This window comes from Protomyctophum parallelum (assembly GCF_964188405.1).
Source record: "Protomyctophum parallelum genome assembly, chromosome: 21".
Classification (NCBI taxonomy): Eukaryota; Metazoa; Chordata; class Actinopteri; order Myctophiformes; family Myctophidae; genus Protomyctophum; species Protomyctophum parallelum.
Genome location: NC_139713.1, coordinates 5,120,732 through 5,132,267, shown reverse-complemented (window position 1 = coordinate 5,132,267; position 11,536 = coordinate 5,120,732). Strand labels below are relative to the sequence as shown.

The 11,536-nt window shown below is 44.4% G+C and overlaps 1 protein-coding gene and 1 long non-coding RNA gene across 3 annotated transcripts in view; one reads left to right on the top strand and one right to left on the bottom strand.

The window, feature by feature from the left end:
• The window catches only part of LOC310879282 (histone-lysine N-methyltransferase Smyd1-like), a 294,932-nt gene that overhangs the window by 227,870 nt on the left and 55,526 nt on the right, over positions 1-11,536 (top strand). The window lies entirely within an intron of this gene.
• LOC310879296 overlaps positions 1-11,536 on the bottom strand; it is a 229,250-nt gene that overhangs the window by 210,373 nt on the left and 7,341 nt on the right. Inside the window, exon 1 of one of the 2 annotated variants that reach the window (XR_014570990.1) lies at positions 10,402-10,490. The exons of the other annotated variant lie outside the window; for it this stretch is intronic. This is a non-coding gene — a long non-coding RNA (uncharacterized lncRNA). Of the gene's footprint in view, positions 1-10,401; positions 10,491-11,536 lie in introns of those variants that run through there. 2 annotated transcript variants of the gene reach the window in all.

Here is an 11,536-nt window from a genome sequence, read left to right as displayed (position 1 = left end):
CTGTAATCTTTATTACAATATTCCTTTTGTTTGGGGTTTTGTTTTGTGTGTGTGTGTGTGTGTGTGTGTGTGTGTGTGTGTGTGTGTGTGTGTGTGTGTGTGTGTGTGTGTGTGTGTGTGTGTGTGTGTGTGTGTGTGTGTGTGTGTGTGTGTGTGTGTGTGTGTGTGTGTGTGTGTGTGTGTTTTTATGGGACATGCCAGACATTCAGAAATACAGCCGTATAAAGATAAGGGAAGATATATAGGTTTTGTTTATTAAAGCAGATGCTACAGCCCTTCTGAACGCAACGTGGACGGGATAATATAATATGCACATTTAAAACAGTACTGTTGTACCATTTAAACCATGCGCATTCAGAACACGATATTATGTTTATCTTAAGCCTATAATTCTCAGGCCGTTTTTTATGCAATGGGAGGTAAACTTTACCATCAGTATGAGTGCTATTTTATACTTTGTATGGTGATGTCGCATTATGTTGAAAATACTGATAAATGAGTCAAAATGATTGCCCAAAATACTGTAGGTACACCAGGGTTTATGTGGTACATTAAATCAATAAATACTGTAGGTACACCAGGGTTTATGTCACGTGGTACATTAAACCAATATAGTGACCTGACTTACAGAATATGTATATCAGCAGTGTTGTTTTTGGCAGCACATTTTGATTTTAGTTTTAGTCATAGTGTCTTGAATAGTTTTAGTCATCATATACTGTAGCTTATTTTTCAATGATCCCAAGGTCATCAGGGTTTCATCATACCCCTCACTCAGGTGACCCAGCCGAGGTGATCAAGTCCCGACTCACGTCCCAGTATAGCTACCCTCGATCAGACAATGGTTCTGCAGGCTCCACCACTGGACAACGGTGGTACTGCAGGCTCCACTTGCGGCTGGAATGGCCCTCCAAAAGGCCTCATATATCCATATATATAGACTGGATATTGTCTGTGATTGGATATTGTACTATTGTGATGTGGCATAATAAGTAAGTAAATATCGGATACTCGGATTGGCAGATACTCAAAATCAAATGATCGGAATCGGACCGGTTGCACGATTTTGCAACCCATTTATTTCACCCAGTGTCAATTATCTAATCCTGGGCGCTGCACTTCCTCTGCCAACCTGGGGGGGCAGCGGACTGACCTGAACCTTCCTTCTACATGAGGACGTAGCGCGTAGGAAGGAACACGTTATTCCGACCAGTTCCTTTCCCCTCCATCAGGCGCCCCGGCTGGCCAGGGGGAGGCAGTATAGAGACCAGTTCCTTTCCCCTCCATCAGGCGCCCCGGCTGGCCAGGGGGAGGCAGTATAGAGACCAGTTCCTTTCCCCTCCATCAGGCGCCCCGGCTGGCCAGAGGGAGGCAGTTTAGTGACCAGCTCCTTTCCCCTCCATCAGGTGCCCCGGCTGGCCAGGGGGAGGCAGTATAGAGACCAGTTCCTTTCCCCTCCATCAGGCGCCCCGGCTGGCCAGAGGGAGGCAGTTTAGAGACCAGTTCCTTTCCCCCTCCATCAGGCGCCCCGGCTGGCCAGAGGGAGGCAGTTTAGTGACCAGCTCCTTTCCCCTCCATCAGGCGCCCCGGCTGGCCAGGGGGAGGCAGTATAGAGACCAGTTCCTTTCCCCCTCCATCAGGCGCCCCGGCTGGCCAGGGGGAGGCAGTTTAGAGACCATAGGATTATAGTTCTTATTGTCTTTTGACTAATCGTTCTAACGTGAGGCCCAAACAGCTGAATCGATCACTCACATCCCGAAACAGCGACAGTTTTAGAAACGTGAAAGTGCCGCTTTTTTGGCAGCGTTTGTCCCGTGCCGGGCGGCGCGGCCAGCCGCGACACGCCGTCAGCGCCGTTCCTCTTCCCTGTTCTGATGGCCCAGACGCAATTTATGTGGCAACGGATCCATCGTCGGGTCGGGCCCATCTGCCCGAGAGCTGTCCCCGCTGGCAACCGTTGCAAAACGCCACAGATTGCTAATGTGTCATTAACCCGTTTTGTACGGGAACACCCCTTTGTGGCATTAGCAATAGACTATATATGTTGTGCTTTAGCTGTTGAAAAATAGCAGATCTACAAGCTCGTAGCGCGGCACCGATGAGCTTGTAGGTCTGCTATTTTTGAAAGATCGTGAAAAAAATGTGGCCCAAATGTTTGAATATATATTCTTTCAGAGCGAACGTTTTTTAACTGAAATCTTTGCTTCTGGGAGGTCCGTGGAACAACTACTTTTCAGATGGGGCTCGGCGGGCAATTACATTATATTTCTGGGGGTCCTTGACATGAAAATGTCTTTTTGAAAAAATCGAAGAGCGACTGACATAGAAGACATTTTTAGAATCTGATCTCAGGTCAGAATGAAAACTGTCAGGATGTAGAAGACATTTTTAGAATCTGATCTCAGGTCAGAATGGGTTAAACATGAAATGGACAAAGCCGGGCTATTGCTTCAGTGTTCCCTCACAGCGTAACCCATTAATAGTCAGCAGTCGTTTCTTCTTGTTCTTATTTTTCACTGACAATTTGGGGTTTTTGCTTTCATAACTTTAAATCACAAATTATACAAGCTGACTGCATGATCTGCTATTATACTACCCTATATGTCTACCATTGTGAGTATAGTTCCTACCATGATAGGAAGTACAGCTGTGTGCTCTACGGTGGATTTTTATGAAACAAAAACGTGAAAGAGGAATAATTCAAGCTTTCCGTATATACAGCTGCAATGTTGGTGAGTTTGACGTTGTTTAATACAATCAGAGAGGACTTTTCTGTGTGGATGAATGGGCTGTCAACTAAGTCAATGGAAGCTGCACCTAGTTAGCACCTTGCTGACAAGATGGCCTGGTCTGAATAGGCAAGTATCTATTTGGGGGGTTTGAAAAATAAGTGCCCCCTTTGTAAAGAAAAAAATAACACCCGTGTGAACTGAGTGGTGCAACTCCCCTCTCTCTCTCCCCCCCCTCCTCTCCTCTCTCTCTCTCTCTCTCTCTCTCTCTCTCTCTCTCTCATTAGCAGGCAACCGATTTTTCTCAATAAAAGCTACAGGCTACGAGAGCTTTTATTGAGAGAGGGAAAAGGAAGTTGCCGCCTGTTGTTCCTGCCTGTCGACTATACAAAACAATACTACAACATGACGTAGCGATATCATCCTGATGACTACAAAACAATACTACAACATGACGTAACGATATCATCCTGATGACTACAAAACAATACTACAACATGACGTAACGATATCATCCTGATGACTACAAAACAATACTACAACATGACGTAACGATATCATCCTGATGACTACAAAACAATACTACAACATGACGTAACGATATCATCCTGATGACTACAAAACAATACTACAACATGACGTAGCGATATCATCCTGATGACTACAAAACAATACTACAACATGACGTAACGATATCATCCTGATGACTACAAAACAATACTACAACATGACGTAACGATATCATCCTGATGACTACAAAACAATACTACAACATGACGTAACGATATCATCCTGATGACTACAAAACAATACTACAACATGACGTAACGATATCATCCTGATGGCTACAAAACAATACTAGAGCATGACGTAGCGATATCATCTTGATGACTACAAAACAATACTACAGCATGACGTAACGATATCATCCTGATGACTACAAAACAATACTACAGCATGACGTAGCGATATCATCTTGATGACTACAAAACAATACTACAGCATGACGTAACGATATCATCCTGATGACTACAAAACAATACTACAACATGACGTAACGATATCATCCTGATGACTACAAAACAATACTACAACATGACGTAACGATATCATCCTGATGACTACAAAACAATACTACAACATGACGTAACGATATCATCCTGATGGCTACAAAACAATACTACAGCATGACGTAGCGATATCATCTTGATGACTACAAAACAATACTACAGCATGACGTAACGATATCATCCTGATGACTACAAAACAATACTACAACATGACGTAACGATATCATCCTGATGACTACAAAACAATACTACAACATGACCTAACGATATCATCCTGATGACTACAAAACAATACTACAACATGACGTAACGATATCATCCTGATGACTACACAACAATACTACAACATGACGTAACGATATCATCCTGATGACTACAAAACAATACTACAACATGACGTAACAATATCATCCTGATGACTACAAAACAATACTACAACATGACGTAATGATATCATCCTGATGACTACAAAACAATACTACAACATGACGTAACGATATCATCCTGATGACTACAAAACAATACTACAACATGACGTAACAATATCATCCTGATGACTACAAAACAATACTACAACATGACGTAACGATATCATCCTGATGACTACAAAACAATACTACAACATGACGTAACGATATCATCCTGATGACTACAAAACAATACTACAACATGACGTAACGATATAATCCTGATGACTACAAAACAATACTACAACATGACATAACGACATCATCCTGATGACTACAAAACAATACTACAACATGACGTAACGATATCATCCTGATGACTACAACACAATACTACAACATGACGTAGCGATATCATCCTGATGACTACAAAACAATACTACAACATAACGTAACAATATCATCCTGATGGCTACAAAACAATGACTACAACATGACGTAACGATATCATCCTGATGACTACACAACAATACTACAACATGACGTAACGATATCATCCTGATGACTACAAAACAATACTACAACATGACGTAACGATATCATCCTGATGACTACAAAACAATACTACAACATGACGTAACGATATCATCCTGATGACTACACAACAATACTACAACATGACGTAACGATATCATCCTGATGACTACAAAACAATACTACAACATGACGTAACGATATCATCCTGATGACTACAAAACAATACTACAACATGACGTAACGATATCATCCTGATGACTACAAAACAATACTACAACATGACGTAACGATATCATCCTGATGACTACAAAACAATACTACAACATGACGTAACGATATCATCCTGATGACTACACAACAATACTACAACATGACGTACCGATATCATCCTGATGACTACAAAACAATACTACAACATGACGTAACGATATCATCCTGATGACTACAAAACAATACTACAACATGACGTAACGATATCATCCTGATGACTACACAACAATATTACAACATGACGTAACGATATCATCCTGATGACTACAAAACAATACTACAACATGACGTAACGATATCATCCTGATGACTACAAAACAATACTACAACATGACGTAACGATATCATCCTGATGACTACAAAACAATACTACAACATGACGTAACGATATCATCCTGATGACTACAAAACAATACTACAACATGACGTAGCGATATCATCCTGATGACTACAAAACAATACTACAACATGACGTAACGATATCATCCTGATGACTACAAAACAATACTACAACATGACGTAACGATATCATCCTGATGACTACAAAACAATACTACAACATGACGTAACGATATCATCCTGATGACTACACAACAATACTACAACATGACGTACCGATATCATCCTGATGACTACAAAACAATACTACAACATGACGTAACGATATCATCCTGATGACTACAAAACAATACTACAACATGACGTAACGATATCATCCTGATGACTACACAACAATATTACAACATGACGTAACGATATCATCCTGATGACTACAAAACAATACTACAACATGACGTAACGATATCATCCTGATGACTACAAAACAATACTACAACATGACGTAACGATATCATCCTGATGACTACAAAACAATACTACAACATGACGTAACGATATCATCCTGATGACTACAAAACAATACTACAACATGACGTAACGATATCATCCTGATGACTACAAAACAATACTACAACATGACGTAACGATATCATCCTGATGACTACAAAACAATACTACAACATGACGTAACGATATCATCCTGATGACTATACAAAACAATACTACAACATGACGTAACGATATCATCCTGATGACTACAAAACAATACTACAACATGACGTAACGATATCATCCTGATGACTACAAAACAATACTACAACATGACGTAACGATATCATCCTGATGACTACAAAACAATACTACAACATGACGTAACGATATCATCCGCTCCCGACAGGATCATATACAGACTTTTGAAACAGAGACCAGGCTTTCCTCCGAGGCGGTGGAAAGCCTGGTGAGGAGAGGTTATAGTGCAGCACTAATACTATCTCTCTCTCTCTGTTTCTGGCACAACAGCGCCCCTACTGGGTACGGTATAGTCATAGTCATACTGGTGCTCATGAACTAACACATACATAGGCACACGCATAGGTGAACACGGACATTGCTGTTCCTTGGAGTGGTTGCACCACTCAAAAAAAACATGCCCCCTTGTATGATTTGTGCCATGGAGCCGGCACTGATTTTACCGTGCACACACACACACACACACACACACACACACACACACACACACACACACACACACACACACACACACACACACACACACACACACACACACACACACACACACACACACACACACACACACACACCGGTCGGTCGGTAAAACACTCTCATCAAAAGCCTCTGCAAACCAAACAGGGGAACGAAATAAGGAACATTTTTTTCCCTTTTGGAAAAAGAGACTTGGGGGGGGGGTTGAATATCTGGGTGGCTTTGGCCTCCATGCAGGATGTCCTGCCGAGGCCTCTGTTTTCTCTCCTAACACACGGCCCCGTCGCACGCCCACGCTCCACGCCAGTCTGACGTTGGCGCGCTGTGAGACGTTTATTTATGCTGCCTCGTGCTGCCGCGCGCAGAAATATTCTTTTTCATCCAAAATAACTCTCTCCCCTCTCCCTCTCCCCGGCGTTTTCTTCCATTGTACACGTCCTTTTTGAAGTTTAACGTTTCTTCTGTTTTTTAAACTGCTGTTATTATGAAGGTCCAAAGGGTTGTTTGTCTGATAAGTCTTTCTCGAAAGACGTCAATGTTTATTCTCTCTCTCTCTCTCTCTCTCTCTCTCTGTCTCTCTCTCTCTCTCTCTCTCTCTCTCTCTTTCCCGTAAGGATGCGATCGCAAGAAGAAAACGACGAAGGGGAAAGAAGAAAGGGAAAGTGCCAAATGTCATGTTCATATTTACGTAGTGGATGGTGCACATACCGCGGGTTCACATGAGCATGTAAGCACCTAATTATGGTCAAAGTAACATCTTGTGACGACAGCAGCGGAACGGAGGAGGTCTGGCTCCTTCTCTATAAGACCTACTGGTTGACCTACAGTTTGACCTACAGGTTGACCTGACCTACAGGTTGACCTGTTGAAACGTGAGCAGCTATACTTCTGCTGCTCATAACGATGGGCTGAGCAGCTATACTTCTGCTGCTCATAACGATGGGCTGAGCAGCTATACTTCTGCTGCTCGTAACGATGGGCTGAGCAGCTATACTTCTGCTGCTCATAACGATGGGCTGAGCAGCTATACTTCTGCTGCTCATAACGATGGGCTGAGCAGCTATACTTCTGCTGCTCATAACGATGGGCTGAGCAGCTATACTTCTGCTGCTCGTGGGCTGCAGTGTTGAGGAACACACAATTGTTATGTAAATTAATAAGAAATTGTGGAATTATTTAAGCGGAGCACTGTTGTGGCGGTCTAACACATACACACGTTAGACAGCTAACTGCGCTGTTCTGCCTGGCCCTCCATAGTATAACTGCGCCCTCTGGTGGCGGGTGGTGGTGTCACACCGTGACACACACACAGACAGACAGACAGACATGTTCTGCCTGGCCCTCCATAGTATAACTGCGCCCTCTGGTGGCGGGTGGTGGTGTCACACCGTGACACACACACAGACAGACAGACATGTTCTGACTGGCTTCCATTGTATAACTGCGCCCTCTGGTGGCGGGTGGTGGTGTCACACCGTGACACACACACAGACAGACAGACATGTTCTGACTGGCTTCCATTGTATAACTGCGCCCTCTGGTGGCGGGTGGTGGTGTCACACCGTGACACACACACAGACAGACAGACATGTTCTGACTGGCTTTCATAGTTAGGGCTCGCTGTGTTCGCAAAAAATCCACGGGGTCCGCCTGCAGTCCCCACTCTTACCACTAGGGTAAGAGTGCCTGAACGTTGGAGAGCCTCCCTCAGGGGGCTTAATGCTTGGAACCCCCCCATGGGGAAGTGGAAGGGAGGGCGACCTATAAGAGACACCAATGGAGGAGGGAGGGACACTGAGGCGGAGCTAAAGAGACAATGCAGGGACTACGCTGCACGGGGAGAGGCAGAAAGGACACCGCCTTGGACATGGAGAAGAGTCCTAGAGGGGCTCTGCTTCAGTGTCTGGGAGGAGAAGAGTCCTAGATGGGCTCTGCTTCAGTGTCTGGGAGGAGAAGAGTCCTAGAGGGGCTCTGCTTCAGTGTCTGGGAGGAGAAGAGTCCTAGATGGACTCTGCTTCAGTGTCTGGGAGCCTTATGGGCCTAGGAGGATAATATTAAGGCAGTCGTTGCCGTCCTAATGTTGAAGACAGCTGAAGGGATCGCTGCCTTTTGCTGCCTTACAGGAGGTTGACAGGGAAACAGTCAACCATATGTCACAGAGTGCTGCCTTACAGGAGGCTGACAGGGAAACAGTCAACCATATGTCACAGAGTGCTGCCTTACAGGAGGCTGACAGGGAAACAGTCAACCATATGTCACAGAGTGCTGCCTTACAGGAGGCTGACAGGGAAACAGTCAACCATATGTCACAGAGTGCTGCCTTACAGGAGGCTGACAGGGAAACAGTCAACCATATGTCACAGAGTGCTGCCTTACAGGAGGATGACATGGAAACAGTCAACCATATGTCACAGAGTGGTGCCTTACAGGAGGCTGACAGGGAAACAGTCAACCATATGTCACAGAGTGCTGCCTTACAGGAGGCTGACAGGGAAACAGTCCACCATATGTCACAGAGTGGTGTTGTAAAAGTCTGACATCTGCTGGTTGAATGCTGTGTTTTTGCTACTTTTTTAGCCCAATATAGGCTCTTAATGCACAGCATCCATATTATTGAAAATAAATTGGGCCTCTTTATACTTCACAGGTGTTACCATTGATTGATTGATTGATTGATTGATTGATTGATTGATTGATTGATTGGTTCATTGATTGATTGATTGGTTGATGGGTAAATTCTATGAGTAAACCACTTAATCCATTTTGGACTGAGGTCGATAGAAAAAAAAAGTCCTCTAAATCCTAACAGTTTTCTGTGTCAGTGGTTCTCAACCTTTTCCATGTCAAGGACCCCCAGAATTATCTGTATTTGGCCACGGAGCCCCCATCTGAAAATATGTTGTTCCAGGGACCCCCCCCCCCCTCCCGACTAGAAGCAAAGATTTGAGTAAAATTAAAAATAAACGTTCGCTCTTAAAGAATATATATTCAAAGATTTTTCAAAAATAGCAGATCTACAAGTAGAGGATGATGACGCCGCTTCCATCATCCTCTACTTTGCTTAATTACAGATAAAAGACGTCGTTTTGGCCCACCCAGCTGAGGAGGAGGGGGGGGTTGGCCCACCCAGCTGAGGAGGAGGAGGAGGGGTTGGCCCACCCAGCAGTTTGACGAGAGTAGGCGGAGGAAAGGGTGTGTGTGTGTGTGTGTGTGTTGGGGGGGGGGGGGGTATGTCGGTTCAAAACGTCCCCTTATATGGAATACCTTCAATATTTAACACATCGATTAACATTAACAACCCAGGCAAAGAAAATGGTTTCAACAATTCCATTATTATTTGGTATCGCTCCGTAGAGCAGAGGAGATGATGCCGCCCCGCGCCACCCTGCGCCGCCCCGCGCCACCCCGCCCCGCGCCACCCCACCCCGCGCCACCCCACCCCGCGCCACCCCACCCCGCGCCACCCCGCACCGCGCCACGGGGCGCCGCGAGAGCTAACGCTAGCTCTAACGAGAGCCCCACTAAGGATCTGTATTTCAACCTTGACGGGGCTGGGCAGAGTTCCAGTAATGAAGACATATTAAAGCTTAATGTAGCTTAATGTAGCAGGTGTCATATATATAATGTACAGAAGCTCTTTCTAAAGCATTATATTCATGGCTACTACCTTAACCCATTCTGACCTGAGATCAGATTCATACGAGGTTTTCACTGGACAACACACTGGTCTGATCAACCCATTCTGACCTGAGATCAGATTCTAAAAATGTCAGTCGTTCTTTGATTTTTCAAAAATAGCAGACCTACAAGCTCGTAGCGCGCCACTCGGTGGCGCGCTATGAGCTTGTAGATCTGCTATTTTTCAGTAGCTAAAGCATAACATGATGCTAACACCAAAATGGGTTCCCGTTCAGAATGGCTTAAAAGCCACTAAATCTTCCCCACGGCGGCCTAAGTTAAGTCTGCCGGGGGGGCTAAAGATTCTCCTCCCGATTAATCAATAGAAAAATTGTTAACACACCTTAACCGGGATCCATTAGGGTGTCGGGGGTAATAAATGTGCCTGTGATGGTGGGTGCTCAGAGTTGTGTGTGTGTGTGTGTGTGTGTGTGTGTGTGTGTGTGTGTGTGTGTGTGTGTGTGTGTGTGTGTGTGTGTGTGTGTGTGTGTGTGTGTGTGTGTGTGCGTGCGGGGGGGGGGGGGGGGGGGGGAGGGACTGCCTGATGCACTCAGGTTAATGGCTAAAGTTGAGTGAAGTGACCACTAAATCTGCAAGGACACAGTGTGTGCGCGGTGAGTGAGCGTGCACGTGTGTGTGTGCATGTGTGTGTGTGTGTGTGCACTATGGCTGCATGTGAAGACTCTTTCACTGGCAAATCACCATCCATGCCTAAGATGATGATGATCTCGCTGCTAATCGATTGGTCGCCGTCGCGTGCTGAAACCTCGTATGTCCAAATTTTTCAAATGCGATGCGATTATTATTTAGTCACAAGCAGGGAGGGACTGTAAAGGTCCTTTTCAAATGGGGCAGAGATTCATTCATTCTGACCTGAGATCAGATTCTAAAAAATGTCTTCTACATCCTGACAGTTTTCTGAAAAAAGCTATGTTTCTATGGCAGTCGTTCTTCGATTTTTCAAAAATAGCAGATCTACAAGCTCATGAGCTTGTAGATCTGAATTGTTTGAATTGAATTATTCTCTTTCTATCCTCAAAGTGTTTGTTTCATAAAAATCCACTGTAGACATGTTATGAGCTACTTTGTGTACTTGCAGGTGATTCTTTTTCTAAGTGCTGGAGTTTGGGAGCGCTCGTTAGATATCACTCAACTGCCCTGCATGTGTACCACCTGTTTATAATTAGCACATAATGCAGGAGGCAGCAGGACGTCGCTTTACTGAAAACGAGTGCTTCCAAACTCTGATGGAAACATGGCCGCAGTCTGCAAATGGACACAT